At 44.9% G+C, this 20,124-nt stretch overlaps 1 protein-coding gene across 2 annotated transcripts in view; it reads left to right on the top strand.

The window, feature by feature from the left end:
• KIF26B (kinesin family member 26B) overlaps window positions 1-20,124 on the top strand; it is a 707,075-nt gene that overhangs the window by 504,814 nt on the left and 182,137 nt on the right. The gene's annotated exons all lie outside the window — the stretch shown is intronic.

The raw sequence follows: 20,124 nt of genomic DNA, 5'->3' as shown, positions 1-20,124 counted from the left end.
CCTGCCCCCAGTAGATATGCCCCCAGTCAGTAGTTATGCCCCCAGTAAATATACCCCCAGTCAGTTGTTATGCCCCAATAGATATGCCCCCAGTCACTTGTTATGCCCCATTAGATATGCCCCTTCACTTGTTATGCCCCATTAGATATGCCCCCAGTCACTTGTTATGACCCATTAGATATGCCCCCTAGTAGCGACGCTTACACACACACATTAACAGAAAAAAAACCCACAATACTCACCAACCCCGCTCCTGCTTCCGGACCGTTGCCCTCCGCCTGGCCGCTCGCTCCTCAGAACTATGGGAGAGAAGTCATGACATCTCTCCCATAACACCGCACAGCAGCACACGCACACTGCCAAAACCAGAAGCCGGAGCTCAGGAGAGAGCTCCTGCCTCCGGCTGCTACTGAGGGTAAGAAGCCAGGCGCCCACTAGTAACAAAATCTCAGCGGGCGCCTGGCTAGGTGAGCCTGGCCGGTCCGTATCAAGTGGCTCTGTGGGCCTTATACGGCCCTCAGGCCTGAGGTTCCCCACCCCTGCCGTAAAGTGACGGGGAACTCAAATTAGTGCACCGTGTCCCCTCGCATGGCATGCTTCGCTCGCCATATTTCGTGCATGTTACCGTTCCAATCGTAGTCCACATCGATCGTTAAGTATGAAAAAATCCAAAAAATTAAGAAAAAATTTGAAAAACTCAAGTCGACCTTTTGACCTGTCGACCTAGTACATGTCGACCTAACGGCCATGTCGACCTAATGCATGTCGACCAGATCACTGTGTTTGGAGATGATGCCATCTCCAAGTGTCAACAGAGAGACCACTAACCCAGGTCCAGCCTGCAGTGTGAACAGGGTTTCTTGCTGCTGTGACACGGCTTAAAACCGTGTTTAGTTACTTGGGTCTGACCTGGGTTTTAGATGGAAAGGGGATATTTAGTTTAGCCAGTGAGCGCTCTGCAGATGGTCAAAATTGATTGGAAATTAATGTAATTGATGTTAATACCATAGGAACAAAAAAAAACAGGTCCATATTACGTGGTTTTATTAGCTGTTTTATGCATTAAATATATTTTAAAGAAATCCAAAACAATTGAGAGTGGTTTTGCCAAAACAAAAAGACGACAATTAATTAGAACCAAAACCAATTCACAGGGGTCTGCGTTCATCTCTAATATAAATAGGTGTACATACAGATGTGTCCTTATCAGGACAGGATTAACAATGGGGCTGATGGAGCTGCAGCTCCAGGCCCATCATCAAAATAGGCCCACAGCATCTGCTGACAGGAAAAAAAAATCCTGCTACGGCATCCGGCCAGTAACCTGCCATGGACCCTTCCCCAAGCACTGACAACCCTGGCCGTGGTGTTAGTAGAGGAAACACCACCCTTACCCGCATAGATAGTGTAGCAGTTGCCTATGATGGCGGCGCAGAGCAAGGCTTCCCTAACCCTCCCCGCTCCGCATACACACCGTGACTCCTCCGCACCGTGTGACGTTGCAGCGTGTGACGTGACTAAGGCGCTGCCCCCGCCACCACCGCACCCAGAGTATTCCGTCCTACAGTATCTGCAAACTTGAGTCTACAGTGGGCCCACCACACCAGGAGTCACGGCAACTTTGTGAATGCGGACCGGCGGCAGGGTGTCCGATCCTCCTGACTGAGGTGAGGTATCCTTCTCGCCGGCTGTCTGGCTACTGCTGTTAAACTAGTAATAACTAATACAGTGTAATGTATGCAGGCAAGCTGAGGCAATTTACATATATATATATATATATATATATAGATAGCAAACTAAGCAGTAGTACCCAAAGTAGGACTGCAGCAAAGAAGGCTAATAAGATATTAGCATGCATAAAACGGGGTATTGATGCTAGGGACGAGAGTATTATACTCCCGTTATATAAATCACTAGTGAGGCCACACCTTGAATACTGTGTACAATTCTGGGCACCGTACTACAAAAAGGATATCCTGGAGCTAGAAAAGGTTCAGAGGAGGGCGACCAAACTAATTAAGGGCATGGAGATGATGGAATACAAGGAAAGGCTTGAAAGACTAGGCATGTTTACATTGGAAAAGCGGAGACTAAGAGGGGATATGATCAACATCTACAAATATATAAGGGGACAATACACAGAGCTTGCGCGGGACCTGTTTTTGGTTAGATCAACACAGAGGACTCGTGGACACTCGCTCAGGTTAGAGGAGAGGAGATTCCGCACAATACGGCGTAAAGGCTTTTTCACGGTAAGGACAATACGTGTTTGGAATTCCCTGCCTGAGGAAGTTGTAATGGCGGAATCTGTCAACACCTTTAAGAATGGGTTAGATAAATTCCTAATGGATAAGGATATCCAGGGCTATGGTGCATAGTCATGCATTATAGTTACTATAAATAGGGATAAAATGCAATTGCTAACATCAGCATCAGTCAGAAATTTTAGTCAAATCATCATGCATAGGAGACCACAAATAGGTTGAACTCGATGGACAATTGTCTTTTTTCAACCTCAGATACTATGTTACTATGTTTTTTTAATATATATATATACTTTAGCTTAGCTGTATATATGTATATTTATATGTATATATATACCTATATATTTATTTTATTTTTTATATATATATATATATATATACATACAGTGCCTTGCTATAGTATTCACCCCCTTGGATTTTTGCCTATTTTGTTACATTGCAACCTGTCATTTAATTTTTTTTTTAAATCTGAATTTTATGTGATGAATATGCACAAAATAGTCTAAGTTGGTGAAGTGAAATGAGAAAAATGTATATAAAAAAAGAATTTTTAGAAATAAAAATTGGAAAATTGGCATGTGCATATGTATTCACCCACTTTGCTATGAAGCTCCTCAAAAGTTATGCTGCAGCCAATTGCCTTCAGAAGTCACATAATTAGTGAAATGAAGTCCACATGTGTGCAATCTAAGTGTCACATGATCTGTCAGTATAAACACACCTTTTCTGAAAGACCCCAGAGGCTGCAACACCACTAAGCAAGAGGCACCACACCATGAAGACCAAGGAGCTCTCCAGACAAGTCAGGGACAAAGTTGTTGAGAAGTACAAGTCAGGGTTGGGTTATAAAAAAATATCCAAATCTTTAATGATCCCCCGGAGCACCATCAAATCCATCATCTTCAAATGGAAAGAACATGGTACTACAACAAACCTGCCAAGAGAGGGCCGGCCACCAAAACTCACAGACCGGGCAAGGAGGGCATTAATCAGAGAGACAGCAGAGAAACCAAAGGTAACCCTGAAGAAGCTGCAGAGTTCCACACCAGAGACTGGTGTGACCATTATAAGCCGTACACTCTATAGAGCTGGGCTTTATGGAAGAGTGGCCAGAGAGGAACCATTACTTAGTGTTAAAAATAAGAATGCACGTGTTGAGTTTGCCAAAAGGCATGTGGACGACTGCCAAATGTATGGAGTAAGGTGCACTGGTCAGATGAGACTAAAATTTAACTTTTTCGGCCACAAAGGAAAACGCTATGTCTGGCGCAAACCCAACACATCCCATCACCCCAAGAACATCATCCCCACAGTGAAACATGGTGGTGGCAGCATCATGCTGTGGGGATGTTTTTCAGTAGCAGGGATTGGGAAACTGTTTTGAGTCTAGGGAAAGATGGATGGTGCTAAATACAGGGATATTCTTGAGCAAAACCTGTTTCAGTCTGCCTGTGATTTGAGACTGGCACAGAGGTTCACCTTCCAGCAGGACAATGACCCGAAGCATACTGCTAAAGCAACACTTGAGTAGTTTAAGGGGAAACATTTAAATGTGTTGGTTATGGCCAGGGCTTAAAGTGGTCCTGGAGAGGTGGGGGAACTCATCTTCCCCACAACCCCTCCCCCTTAGCGCGCGCCGTAGGCGCGCGTGCCGCAAAAAAGGGTGTGGTTTCATAAGGAAGGGGCGTGGCCACACAAAAGTACCCCAAATTCAAAGTAATGCCTCACTGTAGCACAATCTTATTCACATTGCCCGCCCCACATGCTTACAGAATGCCCCCAGTAGTGCTCACCATTAAATAAGTAAACATATATATATATCTCATGTTTCTCCAGCAGAACTCAATAAGGACAAGAGTCGGCTTTAGTGACTAAAGCCAACTCTTGTCCTTATTGTGTGCCGCTGGAGAAACATGTATGCCTAAATAATGATAAAGAAAGCACACTCACTCACATGACCTGACGGCGGGCGCAGCAGGAGAAGGGCACAGGAATGTGCAGCAATAAATGTAGGGCACGTGTGGGGGGTGCGCACACCTATGATCCTATGCATGTGTGCGGGGGGACCCACTGTCACGGGCTCCGGCGGTCCCATTACGCTGTGCTGCGGGGAGACAGATTTGCCGGTCCCAGTATCCGTATAGGGGAAGGGGCTGCGCTTTTGAATCTAGCGCCGATTGCGCACCAATCACGTATCGCGGACTGTTAGCCAATGAGAAACTGCCACTAGGCAGCTTCTCATTGGCTGGCGGTCCGCGAGCCGTGATTGGCTCACGCCAGCTTTTGAAATAGCCGCCCCTTCTTTTAATTGGATCTGCAGCTGGTCCGCGAGCCGGGATTGGCTGGCGGACGCTGCAAACTTTACAATGCAGCCGTGACCTGATGCTGTGGCCGGACGGAGGCGGAACTGGTTCCGCCTGCAATTAGAGGTGACGGAACGCAGTTCCGCCCCGTTCCGGCCCACTTTAACCCCTGGTTATGGCCTAGTCAAAGCCCAGATCTCAATCCAGTTAAGAATCTCTGGTCAGACTTGAAGATTGCTGTTCACAAGTGGACACCATCCAACATGAAGGAGCTGGAGCAGTTTTGCCTTGAGGAATGGGCAAAAATCTCAGTGGCAAGATGTGACAAGCTCATAGAGACCTTTTCCAAAGCGACCTGCAGCTGTAATTTCCGCAAAAAGTGGCTCAACAAAGTATTGACTTTAGAGGGGTGAATAGTTATGCACGATGAAGTTTTCTGTTATTTTGTCCTATTTGTTGTTTACGTCACAATAAAAAAAAAATCTTCAAAGTTGTCGCCATGTTCTGTGAATGAAATGATGCAACCCTTCAAACAATCCATTTTAATTCCAGGTTGTAAGGCAACAAAACATGAAAAATGCAAAGGGGGGTGAATACTTTAGCAAGGCACTGTATGTATAAATGCATGTATTTATGCATATATTTATATAAGTAGGAGGAGGGGCACTCACCAGGCAAATTTTTACACTTAAAAGACAACATGTTTATTTCATATTTATCAGCATAGGTGTGCGCAGACGCCGACACGGGGGTGCCGCTTCGGACTTCCCCCCTCCGCCGCATTATGATCTACTCTCCCCCTCCCTGTTCAGGACATAGACTGCTCACCTGGGCAGCCCAGGTGAGCAGTCTTATGTCCCAGGGCAAGGGGTGGAGGAGGTAGTTCAATACCCGGCAGAGGGGGAAAGTCCAGAGCAGTACCCCCGTGTCGGCGTCTGCGCACGCCTATGGTTATCAGTATGATTGCAGAATTTATCCAAGTTTCGATCCAATCAGGATCATCATCAGAAAGCACAACTTCATCACACTTCACAACACATACAGCATTGGGCAGCAGTCCATTGTCACCAGCTGAGAATGGTGGTTATGGTGCAGGGCCAGGAGGGTTAGGGTTAGGGACCGGGGGGAGAGAGAGTTAGGTTTAGGCACATATAAGGGGAGGTTAGGGTTAGGCACCAAGCGGGGAGGGTTAGGTTTAGGCACCCACAAGGGCGGGTTAGGGTAGGGGACAGGAAAGGATTAGGGTACTAATCCTCCCCACTAGATTGTTAGCTCTTCAGAGCAGGGCCCTCTTTCCTCTTGTTGTCTAAGTCCTCTTCTCGACACATTTCACTCAGCGACCATATTTACCTGCTTTTTCTCCTACTGGTAAAGGCTCCTCTCTATCTATGGCCGCCAGCCCCAAGTAGTACAATGATTACTCCCTCGCTACTTACATCTAAGCTGTATTAGGTTTTGAGAATTGTGGTGCTCTTTGTTACCTGCACTCTATTTTTGTTATTTATTTACTGTTATGCTAAGTTTTGTCTCCCTGTACTGTCCTTTGTACGGCGCTGCGAAACACTTGTGTCGCCCTATAAATAAAATGTAATAATAATAATAATAATAGAGAGGGCTGTCGAGATTCTGATGGATGGGATGTCAGTGTCGGAATTCTGACCGGCGGCATCCGATCCATCAAGAAATCATACTGAACCAAAATAAACAAGTTGGCTTTTAATTAAAAATTGCCTGGTGATTGCCCCTCCTCCTGCTTTTCTATATGTGAATCTTCAGATTTGGATTTCGTGGGCGTCACTCCAGTGGATGCATGTGAGTGCGACCTTTTGTGGAACTATATATATAATAAATTATATAAATATAATGTTCCAAAACTCTATGGGGAATTCAATTGTTTTGCACGCTGGTGGCAAATAATGGTAAAATGGCTTTTCCATAAATTTATTCTGTGCATTGACTGATAGATATGGTGAGTGCCCTCATTTGGCTGTGGATATTAATGGAGCCTACTATGGTTTCTTTAGTGGAGCACCCCAACTGCTAACAAAAATCTGGGTGTTAGTGCGGACATTTAGCAATGCTGTATGAAAAATGCTGCATTCCCCGTGTTTCTGCAGGTATAGTTCCCCGGTGTCTCCCCATCCAGCTGCCTTGTCTGCCCAGCCAGTCCCATTCTGTGTCTCAAGTTACCCAGTGTCTCCACAGCCAGCCCAATCCTGTCTCTCCAGCTCTCACAGTATCTTCTCAGCCAGCCCCCATGTCTCTCCAGCTACCCAGTGTTTCTCCAGCTCTCACAGTATCTCCTCGGCCAGCCTCCAGATCCATACTCCTGCAGCCCACAGACACTTACCTCCTTCGGTGTCTTTTGGACAGCTGCTCCTCTTCATGCAGCGGCTCCAATGTCCAATGCTTCCATTGCCAATGGGTGTTCCGCCAATATATATATATAATCCCTATGACATGCCGGATGTCGGCATCACAGTGGTCAGGAGACTGATGCCGGGATCCCGACAGCCGGAATAGCGGCGTCGAAGATTTCCCCTCTTTGTTGTTTCTAGATTTTGATCCTGGACTATTGAGGATGATGGCCATCCTTTTTGAAGAAATAGTGTGTTCATATTTGTTTTATATGATTTTCATTTTGGGAATTTTTCTATTTTCTACTTATGTCTTTTTTTCAATAATTGATTTGTTGGAGAGATCATTTGGCATTCAAATGCTGAGATATTTCTTTTTTTCAAACACACATACATACATACATACATACATACATAATCACACACACATATACATACACGCGCACGCACACACACATATACATTTATATACAGCACTGGTTGCACCCCCATATCAGTAGTCACTCACCTGCCATACTGGTCAAACCCCATGCGGAGGTACACAATAGGCCATTCATGAATTTCAGCTCCAGGCCCATGAGGACCTTAATATGGTCTGGTCCTCATACATCTAGCCTCAATACGCCATGCCTGGTATGAGTGAGCCGCCAGGCCCCATGCAACTCTGCTAATGTCTGGTGTCTTTTCTTTTCTTTTTTTTTAAATATTGTATATTGTGTGTGACTGAGTCTGTATACAGAACAGAACTTGTATTGGAAAAAAGCTGCGGCTGCTACATTGTAGCACTTTGTGTACAGATTTAGAGACTCAGTCAAACACAGATATACAAGTGTCATTAATCAGCACAGTCTCTTCGTGTGCATTGCATTGCGACGAAGACGTATTTTCGGCAAAAGAGAAGCAAAAAAGAAGCCAGATGCTAGAAGATTCTCACGCGACCTGACATGCCAAGAAGGGCTGTTTGGCGCACTGCAGCAAAGATGAATGAGGACACATCTGTAAGAAACTATATAACTTTAACACATGTAAACATGTTTAGTTATGTGTTTAATATGTTTTGGTGACAAGCATGCTTAAAGACAGCCAATTACTCACCCCTCAATTACTACTTTATAACTAATAAATGCTTTTGTCTGTTTTCTACTATCTGTAACTAATAAGAAACATCTATCTGTAAATGTTACAAAGCATTTTAGATTCAACATATGAAACCAGCTGTATTGGTGCCTGTAAATGATTGGACATTTGTACTTTGTAATATCTGTTTGTGCGGCACATCTCCATTCATGCGTGACTTAACCAATGCCAGGAATTTACAGCCCCAAAGCATCCGCTTGAAATACTTTTTTTACAAAGTACATTATAAAGATCAAACAATTTATGGGTTTAACAGTTTAACAAAGTTGCATTGCTTTATGAAACATGACAGCAGCAACTCAACAATGCTCTAATTAGCCATGTCAAAAATATATCATTCCTTAAAGGCACAGTTTAATTTACAAACCTCACACAAATCCCTTCCATAGAACCCTCTGTGTATGAATCATCACGATCATATTTTGCAGACACACTGCAATATTCTGGAATACCTTATGGTGCTAGAAGATAATGTCAATCTCAGTGGACAGTGATTGGCAATGAAGAAAATTAAAAAGTATTTAGTATTTATACCAACTATGGAAGCAATGTGTTTCACAAGTCTTGTATTACCACAACAGGTATATGTATAATGTATATATAGAATATATTATTTATATAGAATATATTTATCTAAAGCTATGTATCATGAGCCTCTTGGACTTATGTACTGCTAGCTGAATACCCGTGCTACGCTACAGGATGAGGATGGTAAATTAGAATTACAGTTCGTTAATTTAAGTTAGTTGGAGATCTAGTATATAGGCATATCTTGCTTCCCTGACCCACTTTTTGTAGTGGCCGAAACCCTTTTTGATCCCCCAAGGGACCCTGCTGTTCCCACTATACAACTCTGTCTGTGGCTTCCTTCTGCCTCCATTCCCCTCCTCACATCATGTCAGTGCAACTGTGAAATTATCGGTTTATTTACAGTTTCTTATACAGCGCAGCACATTATGCATCTCCTGATATACTCTGTGCTGCTGGGGGACCCTGCTACTTCCACAACATAACTCTCAGTGTGTGAGTTTGTGCTACCTCCATTCCCCTCCTCACATCATGTCACTGCCTCTGTCACATGCAGCCCTGTCCTGCCTGACATATTATGCATCTCCTAATATACTGTGTGCTGCTGGGGACCCTGCCCCTCCCACTATATAACTGTTAGTGTGTGGCTTCCTGCTACCTCCATTCCCCTTCTCACATCATGTTACTACCTCTGTCACATGCAGCCCTGTCGTCACTGACATATCATGCATGTCCTGATATAGTCTGTGCTGCTGGGTCACCCCTAGGGGTGCTAGGGGTGTGTTACCCCCACAGTGTTTGTGCCCAAATTGTAAGTCATATGTCTACCAAGTTTGGTGTAAATTGCTCCAGTCATTCCAGAGTTATCCTGTCTGCTGAAATACTCCGTGCTGCTTTGCCACCCCTAGGGGTGTCGTACCCCCATAGTGTTTGTTCCCAGATTGTAAGTCATATATGTACCAAGTTTGGTGTAAATTGGTCCAGGCATTCAGTAGTTATGCTGTCTCTTTATATACTCTGTGTGTGCTGTCCCACCCATAGGGGTGTTAGAGTTATCTTACCCCCACAGTATTTGTTCCCATATTGTAAGTTATATGTGTACCAATTTTTGTGTACATTGCTCCAGCCATTCCGGAGTTATGCTGTCTCCTGATATACTCTGTGCTGCTGCCCCCCCCCCCCCCCAGGGGTGCTAGGGGTGTGTTACCCCCTCATTATTTGTTCCCATATTGTAAATCATATGTGTACCAAGTTTGGTGTAAATTGCTGCAGGCATTCCGTGGTTATGCTGGAAAATACATATACACATACATAAATACTTACATACAAGCACACATCCATTTTTGCCGGTTACCTTGGATGGACAGTGACATTTGTAAAACTGGTTCTTAGCAAGCACCTGGGACCTACGGAGAAGCTACCTGCCAAGTTTCAAGATTGTAGGCCTTGTGGTTTAACAGATTTCGTGATGAGTCAATCAGTGAGTCAATCTCCTTTTTTGCCATTTGTATATATAGATTTTAACGTACAGCTCCCTTATCCACTGGGTTTTTTAATGCTACTAAAGGCAGGCCACCCCTGACCACACAAAATCTTGTGCTTGTATATCAGAAGCAGGTGCAAGGAGGTGTGGTTTCAGTAATATTTACTCATACTGTAGGTTTCGCCATAATATATGGTGTAATATACTCCCTACTGTACATTACATGGGTATTAGTCATTGTGGAGTTCTGTGACCATCTAAAAGCATAAGACTATACACCAAGTACCTTTATAGAGGTTAAAAAAAACATACATTTTTGGCTACTCTCCTGAAATCTCTAAGAGACTTGAAATTCCAGGAGTTGTCCCTGGAGAGCAGAGAACCCTCCTGGCATTACCTCTTAGAGGTCCAAAATATTGATAAATAAGCAGAAATCTGATGTAGTGTCTGATATCTATAATAACTTAGAGTATCATATACAAATTGTCCCAATGAACAGTAAAATGAAGACATCAGAACTTATTCTTTATACTAATGTTATACACAGGAGGTTATGCATTTTAAGACAATTAAGGGGTCTATTCAATTCAGAATTCCCGACTTGTCGGATAAACATCAGTTTCCGACAATTTAGGGTCGAATCCAGATTCGACCTATTCAATCCAACTGACGTTTATCCGACAAGTCAGAAATTCCGACTTGTTGGAAAACCTGTGGTCGGCTGATTAACCGCGGATCCACGTGTTTTGTCGGGTTCAAGGTCAAATACGACAGGTTTTAGCCCCGTTTCCGACAATGTCAATCCGACTTTAAAAAAAAGTCGGATGGGCTTTGTCGGATTTGGCCGCAAATTGAATACTGAAATGTGGGATCCTTTCCGTCGGAAAGGATCCAACATCAATTGAATAGTCCCCATTGTATTATAAATGAAATATTATCAGCTGAATACTTTACCACTCTTGCATTCACTGTGTAATCTGCTTCTGGCATCTCAGACTGCCATATATCTGATGTTTATTGTGTTATCAAAAAACTATAGAAGCTCAGAGCAGAGCCGTAACTACGTGTGTGCCAAGGGGGCTTGGCACACAGCGCAGTTGCCCTGGGGGCGCACGGCCAGCGGCATGTAATGAGTCAAATTGACTCATTACATGCCGCCTCTAAGTCTCTGCGCCGCGCGCCGTGCTGTGAAGCTAGAAGACATCAGCGCCGGAGGCAGCGGAGAAGGAGGAGGGAGGGGGAGCAGGGAGCCGCAGCAGCGCTATGTTATTGGTAGTAAGCGCCGCTGCAGCATCCCCCTCTCCTTCCCTATTGGCTGCCCGGCAGCCAATACAGAAGGAGAGGGGGATGCTGCAGCGGCGCTTACTACCAATAACATAGCGCTGCTACGGCTCCCTGCTCCCCCTCCCTCCTCCTCCTTCTCATCTCACTGCCTGCACCGAGGGAGCAGCACGAGGAGCCTGTCAGCGGGGAGAAGGTAAGTATACCCCCCCCCCTCTCTCTCTCTCTCTCTCTCTCTCTCTTTCTCTCTCTCTCTCTCTCTGTCTCTCTCTCTCTGTCTCTCTCTCGGACACCGCCTGCCGCAATGTGTAAAAAATGGGACTGGCTGCCGCAATGTGTAAAATGGGACTGGCTGCCGCAATGTGTAAAATGGGACTGGCTGCCGCAATGTGTAAAAAATGGGGACTGGCTGCCGCAATGTGTAAAATGGGGTCCTGGCTGCCGCAATGTGTAAAATGGGGCTGGCTGCCGCAATGTGTAAAAAGGGTCTATCTGCCGCAATGTGTAAAAAGGGGGACTGGCTGCCGTAATGTGTAAAAAGGGGGACTGGCTGCCGCAATGTGTATAAAGGGGGACACCGTCTGCCGTAATGTGTAAAAACGGGGACGCTGTCTGCTGTAATTGTAAAAAAGGGACGCTGTCTGCCGCAATGTGTAAAAAGAAGGACCGGCTGCCGCAATGTGTTAAAAGGGAGACTGGCTGCTGTAATGTGTAAAAAGGGGGACTGGCTGCCGCAATGTGTAAAAAGGGTCTATCTGCCGCAATGTATAAAAAGGGGGACTGGCTGCCGCAATGTGTAAAAAAAGGGTCTATCTGCCACAATGTGTAAAAAGGGGGCCTGGCTGCCGCAATGTGTAAGAAAGGGCCCTGGCTGCCGCAATGTGTAAAAAGGGAGACTGGCTGCCGCAATGTGTCAAAAGGGGGACTGGCTGCCGCAATGTGTGAAAAGGGGGACACTGTCTGCTGTAATGTATAAAAGGGGCTCTACCTGGTGTAGTGGCGCTACTGTGCAGCGTAATTTGAATAATGTAGACTACTGTGCACCGTAGTATGAATTGCTATTATTTTGTGGCCACGCCCCTTCCCCGTGAAGCCACGCCCCTAGGATTTGCACTGCCCCTATCTTACATGGGGGGGGGCGCGCCACTGTCGTTTCTTGCACACAGCGCTAAAATGCCTAGTTACGGCACTGGCTCAGAGTATGGGTTTACTGTAAAGGAAAATTCCTTCATTAGAAACTGATCATATTAATGTATTAATGACATTACAGACAACCTTGTCAAACCTTGACTGTAAATGAAACTGTAAAATAAACCATACTGTGTGAGTTAAAAGGGAGTGGGAGAACATTGACCTTGGACTATCCTAACCCTCTCGCACAGATAGTTTGCTGTCACACAGCATTCAAAGAAGTTGTGTTTTTCCTGTGCGTTGTAAAAATGCTTAGTTCAAAAATAGAGCAACGTGTTAACTTGTTCAATTGACCAAAACGCCCACTGAATATTTTCTTATGCTAAACTAGGTTTATGGGGCAAATTGTACAGTATGTCCCGTGCACATGTGTTTGAGTGGCACAAAAGATTTAGTGACAGTCAGGGCCGGTGCTAGGGTGTTCGGCGCCCCAATGCAAACTATAAATTTGCGACCTCCCATAGTTTACAAAGTGACAGCACATATAATTCCCCCTGTAGTAATGCCGCTTACACACGTAACGCCCCCTGTAGCAGTGACGCTTACACGCGTAACGCCCCCTGTACCAGTGACGCTTACACATATAACACCTCTTGTAGCAGTGACACTTGCACATGTAATGCCCCCTGTAGTAATGACACTTACACATGTAACACCCCCTGTAGCAGTGACACTTACACGCGTAACGCTCCCTGTACCAGTGACACTTGCACACGTAATGCCCCCTGTAGCAGTGACGCTTGCACATGTAACACCCCCCGTAGTAGTGACGCTTACACACACAACACCCCCTGTACTAGTGACGCTTACACACGTAACGCCCCCTGTACCAGTGATGCTTACACACGCAACGCCCCCTGTATCAGTGACGCTTACACAAGTAACGTTCCCTGTAGTAGTGACGCTTGCACACGTAACGCCCCCTGTAGTAGTGACGCTTACACACGTAACGCTCCCTGTACCAGTGACACTTGCACACGTAATGCCCCCTGTAGCAGTGACGCTTGCACATGTAACACCCCCGTAGTAGTGACGCTTACACAAAACACCCCCTGTACTAGTGACGCTTACACACGTAACGCCCCCCTGTACCAGTGATGCTTACACACGCAACGCCCCCTGTACCAGTGATGCTTACACAGTAACACCCCCTGTAGTAGTGATGCTTGCACACGTAATGCCCCCTGTACCAGTGATGCTTGTACATGTAACGCCCCCTGTACCAGTGACGCTTGCACATTTAATGCCCCCCTATAGCAGTGACGCTTACACATAACGCCCCCTGTAGCAGTGACGGTTATACAAGACGCCCCTGTAGCAGTGACGCTTACACATGTAACACCCTTTGTAGTAGTGACACTTACACACGTAACGCCCCCCTGTACCAGTGGTGCTTCAACCCCCAGTAGTAGTGACGCCTGCACACGTAACGCCCCCTGTAGTAGTGATGTTTACACACATAATGCCCCCTGTAGCAGTGACGCTTAACATGTAACGCCCCCTGTACCAGTGACGCTTACACACATAATGCCCCTTGTAGCAGTGACTCTTACACATGTAACACCCCCTGTAGCAGTGCACTTACACACATATTGCTCCCTGCACCAGTGACACTTGCACACGTAACGCCCCCTGTAGCAGTGATGCTTGCACACATAACACCCCCTGTAGTAGTGATGCTTACACACACAACACCCCCTATGCCAGTGATGCTTACACACGTAACTCCTCCTGTACCAGTGCCGCTTACACACGCAACGCCCCTGTACCTGTGACGCTTACACACATAACACCCCCTGTAGCAGTGACGCTTACTCACGTAACACCCCCTGTAGTAGTGACGCTTACACACTTAACGCCCCCTGTAGTAGTGACGCTTGCATATGAAACGCCCCCTGTAGTAGTGACACTTGCATACGTAACGCGCCCTGTACCAGTTATGCTTGTACACGTAACGCCCCCAGTAGCAGTGACGGTTATACAAGATGCCCCTGTAGCAGTGACACTTACACACGTAACACCACTTGTAGCAGTGGCGCGTACACGCGTAACGCCCCCAGTAGTAGTTAAACTTACACATGTAACGCCCCCTGTAGTAGTGACGCTTACACACATAGCGCCCCCTTTACTAGTGACGCTTGCACATGTAACACCCCCTGTAGTAGTGACGCTTGCACACGTAACGCCCCCTGTACCAGTGACGCTTGTACGCATAACGCCCCCCCTGTACCACTGACGCTTGCACATGTAACGCCCCCTGTAGCAGTGACGCTTACACGTAACGCCCCCTGTAGCAGTGGCGGTTATATAAGAGGCTCCTGTACCAGTGACGCTTGCACACATTATGCAGCACATTCACACATACACACACATACACCACATACACACATACATACACACACACATACTGTACATACATTACACTCATACACAGTCGCACATACACAAACATACATATACAGATACTGTATACATACATACACACATACATACACACACACACACACACACACACTTTCACTCACTCACTCTCTTTCCAGCCACTTACATAAGGAAGTCTGGCAGCTCATCCTTCTGTGTTGCAGGCTGCAGCCTGGCCCATTGTAGCTCCGCCCCCTTTTCCTGTGTAGCTCTGCCCCCTTTAGGTCTGCACACTGCACTCTGTGAGTCTGTGGCAGAGAAAGGGAGAGGAGACTTGTAGCTGCCGGCGCCGCTGCCTGTGGTAGACTGTGACAAGCGCAGCAGCCGGCAGCAGCAGGGACATTTGCTCAGCACAGGGATACTGAGCAGGGAGAGCGTCTCTCCTTCCTGGTGCCTCCCTGCACTGCATCCCTTTGCTGAGCAGTTAGTGTCGGGCCTGGTGACAGTCATAAGGATGTTGAAGACGATGAACGTCCCAGAAGGCATTGCACATCAAAAACAAAGGTAAATGTGGGGAAAAATAACAAAATTGCTCGAATTAACTGTCGACTCATCCTCCAAATTATAGGAGAAATGGTAAACATCGACAGAGAAGCTGTTAGGTAAGTTTTGTATCGAGAGCTTAACATGACAAAAGTTTGTGCTAAGATGGCGTCTCACCGCCAAGCAGAAAGAAAACCTAAAGCAAATTTGTACATACATTTTGAAATAAATTTAAGTGGATTCACATTTTTTAGATAAAGTTATTAGCCATGATTAAACAGTACGATCCTGAGACAAAACGCCAGTCCATGCACAGGAAAACACCATCATCACCGAGAATGAACAAAGCACGTCAAAGCAAATTCAAAGCTATGTTTATTGTTTTCTTCGATATCAATGGTGTTATTTTGACAGACTAGGTGCCGGAAAGGTGCAACAGTAAATCAGCATTACTACAAAAATGTTCAAGAAACTTTGCGGGAAAGAATCAGAAGAAAGAGGCCAGAGATGTGGGCAAATGTTTTTATCCACCATCAGGACAACGCACTAGCCCACACAGCTCTGTGAAGCAGCTTTTGGCCAAGAAACAGATTGTAGTGCTAGAACACCCTCTATACTCACCAGACCTAACACCATGTGACTTCTTTCTTTTCACTAAAGTCATATCCTTACTCAAGGAAACCAGTTATCAGTTACTGAGATAAAGAAAACAATGGAGCTGTTTAGACGGATTCCCGACAGCGCCAGAATGCCGGATACGGGGCGAGCACAAAGAGTCCCATTGTGGGCTTGGTAGCTCACTGCGCTTGACACAGGATCTGTTCCCACTCTGTGGGTGTCGTGGACACCAACAAGTGGAAATAGTCCTGTTTTCCCGGGATTCTGGCTGGCAACTTTGTCGGCTGTCGAGATTCCGGCTTCGGTATTCTGGCTGCCGGGATCCCAACAGCCGGCAAATGGAGCACATCCCGTTAAGACAGATGACAGATAATAAACTACAGCACAGCTTTGACCAATGGAAAGTAAGCATGCTGCAGTGTGTGAATACATAAGGGAAGTACATAGAAGGGGAACAAAGTTATAATGTACATAATATACATTAATGAAATTAAATTACAGCATCAGTCTCGTTATTTAATAGCCACACCTTGTATGTTTTACTGACGTAATTCCAAACACGTAATGATGACTTGTAAAGTACTCGGATGGATCTCACCTCACAGACTCAAAAAGCAATTTACCATACAGTGCATGCGCAGAAGTGAATTTATGCATTTTGTCTTATGATTGATTTTGAGTCGGATATACCTCTGCCGGATCACAGAGTCTGATGGATCTCCTGCACCTAATATGGACTTGCCAAGTGCCAATACTAATGGTGGCTCCTTTGGTGGTTGGCATAAAATCAGTGGGCAGACAGGCTTCCCGCATACAGATAAGTGGATTACCTGTACGAAATCTCACATTAGGATCAGGTACAGTAGTATATATGAGGCTTCACCAAGGACAGTCACTGTACATCCAACTTAGAATCAGGAGGTGCCTAGATGGTTAACGCTCCTACATCTACTTACTTTGGCACTACAAATGCCAAAGATGCCTTGACCGATGTTGTTTTTTTCGTGACGGGATGCAGTCAGTTTACCTTAAATCAAAATCCCGACGGTTAATGACAGTATTTTGACCTTGTCCATATTTTAAATGTCGGTATTTTGACCTTTTCAGGATTTTGATTGTTGGTCATTTGTTGTCGGGATTTTGACCGTCGGGATTTTTATTGTAGATATCTCATACTAAACCCGGCATGACCATATGCTTCTTATCCCTGACATGAAGTGCTGACTCTAGTGGCTGATTTACTTCAACAAACAACATCCTCCTCCTGAATTCTATCAACTTATTTTTGTCCACATTCTTCTTCTTATTTATTTATTAACAGTTTCTTATATAGCGCAGCAAATTCCGTTGCGATTTACAATTGGAAATAACAATGATATAACAAAACTGGGTAATAAACAGTCATAGAGGTAGGAAGGCCCTGCTCACAAGCTTGCAATCATCATTCTCATTAGTGTCAAATACCACTTATCCTCATCATCCTGTTGCACACTTACAACTTCCAAAGTAGCAATCTAAATTTCCATGTCTACAGTAAATCATCATCATCATTTATTTTGCTACAACTTATCCTTACATTTGCACAGGGTTCAGAAATGATAGAAGGAGGCTTCTCTAGGATTACAGTGTCAGAATCAAAAATGTCTGACTCACACATAGCACTTGTGGACACAATTAGGGGTAAATTTATGAAATGTTCTAAAAATGAAAAGTGGTGATGTTGTCCATAGCAAATAATCAGATTCTGTCTATCATTTTATGGGATCGTATGGTCAAACCTTTAAATATTAAACAGTACGTAAGATTCGATCATCCGACCTCGGTTGTTGCAGAAGTGTTATAAGCTGTTTACCGGCTTACACTCCTGCATTTGCATTGGCACTGCATACATACTTACACAATTAAACTGACGTTCTTTCGATATCGATAATTGTATGCTTGTGAATCCAGCTTTAGTGTTCTTTTTGTGCACTTATTTGCCTGTTTTAGAGGTGACACGTCTGAACTCAGAGCGAGAATGTGGTGCATGTAAGTTTCAAACAGAAATCTAAATTGCAGTGTGAAAATAAAGCAGGCAGTATTTACCCTGCACAGAAACATAAAAACCCACCAAATCTAACTCTCTCTGCACATGTTATATCTGCCCCACCTGCAGTGCACATGGTTTTACCCATTAGCTAACAAATTTGCTGCTACGATCAGGTCTGAATTGGGCCCTGTCTCTGGTCCTTGTTTTAGCAATAATCACTGTAGTGCATGGAAGAGCAGTAACAGGACCACAACTCCCAAATGAAGGCCATGGCCTGAGCTTTTCCTTGTCATGGAAGAGCAGTAACAGGACCACAACTCCCAAATGAAGGCCATGGTCTGAGCTTTTCCTTGTCATGGAAGAGCAGTAACAGGACCACAACTCCCAAATGAAGGCCATGGTCTGAGCTTTTCCTTGTCATGGAAGAGCAGTAACAGGACCACAACTCCCAAATGAAGGCCATGGCCTGAGCTTTTCCTTGTCATGGAAGAGCAGTAACAGGACCACAACTCCCAAATGAAGGCCATGGTCTGAGCTTTTCCTTGTCATGGAAGAGCAGTAACAGGACCACAACTCCCAAATGAAGGCCATGGTCTGAGCTTTTCCTTGTCATGGAAGAGCAGTAACAGGACCACAACTCCCAAATGAAGGCCATGGTCTGAGCTTTTCCTTGTCATGGAAGAGCAGTAACAGGACCACAACTCCCAAATGAAGGCCATGGTCTGAGCTTTTCCTTGTCATGGAAGAGCAGTAACAGGACCACAACTCCCAAATGAAGGCCATGGTCTGAGCTTTTCCTTGTCATGGAAGAGCAGTAACAGGACCACAACTCCCAAATGAAGGCCATGGCCTGAGCTTTTCCTTGTCATGGAAGAGCAGTAACAGGACCACAACTCCCAAATGAAGGCCATGGCCTGAGCTTTTCCTTGTCATGGAAGAGCAGTAACAGGACCACAACTCCCAAATGAAGGCCATGGTCTGAGCTTTTCCTTGTCACTGTGAGCAGTGAATGACATGTTGGCAATTTATATTTTTCAGCAGTAACTTCTCCCTTCATAGTTAGAGGTGATGTTTTATTAAAGATTATCAAACATTGCTTGTATTTTGATTGTCTTTTCTTACAACTTCTTACCACCTTGACTTTTTAACAGTAGATGAGGATGACGTACTATGACTGCCAGCACTAGCACTGGGATGCCCCTGTACTTCTATAGACTAATCCTTGATTGATTTACACCAGGACAGGAGTAAAGCTACTGGACTTGAACTTGTAATTGCCATCACACCAAGTGAATATACAATGAGATAGGGAGATGAGAGACTGTTACTTTACCATGCAATTTTATTTATTTAGTTTTTTACCAGAAAAAAATATTCTTTCAGCTCTTATTAGTTTGGGGTGCGGCTGATGAGACCACAACACTCAGTAAGTATAGTATTGGACTCTCAAACACACGCAGTCTTTCCTTGAAATATCTAAATTGAATTTTTTTTTAAAAATAGATTTTTTATTTTAACCAGAAAAATATGTCTTCATTGGGGTGCAGCTCATTCGGATGCTTGAAATCATATCTCTGCCCTTATGCACATTATATACTGTAGATAGATACACTTGTGAAAACAATTGAATATGCCTTCTTTTCCACCCGCTCCAACCACCTTCATTGCTTTCCAATGGCCACTATTGCAGCACTGCTAGTGCGCAACAACTCTACATGCATTCTCCTATTTAAATGGCACCTGAAATCATAAGGGAGTTATATGCAATCCAAAATACACGAGATCCAACATTTCCAGGAAAATTATGTTTTGCCGAATTTGGCAGGATGAAACAAGTCATGTGTCTGTTCTACTCCCTACCCCCAAATTCGGTTTTGTTGGATTTCTCAGACTCCAAACCGCTTATCTGTAGTTTATATACTATCTGGAAGTTTGTCATCTTTTTGCCCACTATAAATATTCATGAGTGCTAATGAGTGGGGAAAGCCCAGGTACTTGCAGGAGCACGATCACTACAAGCAGACTTTTG

This window comes from Pseudophryne corroboree, chromosome 4 (assembly GCF_028390025.1).
Source record: "Pseudophryne corroboree isolate aPseCor3 chromosome 4, aPseCor3.hap2, whole genome shotgun sequence".
NCBI classification, from domain to species: domain Eukaryota; kingdom Metazoa; phylum Chordata; class Amphibia; order Anura; family Myobatrachidae; genus Pseudophryne; species Pseudophryne corroboree.
This window is presented reverse-complemented; position numbering and strand designations above follow the sequence as displayed.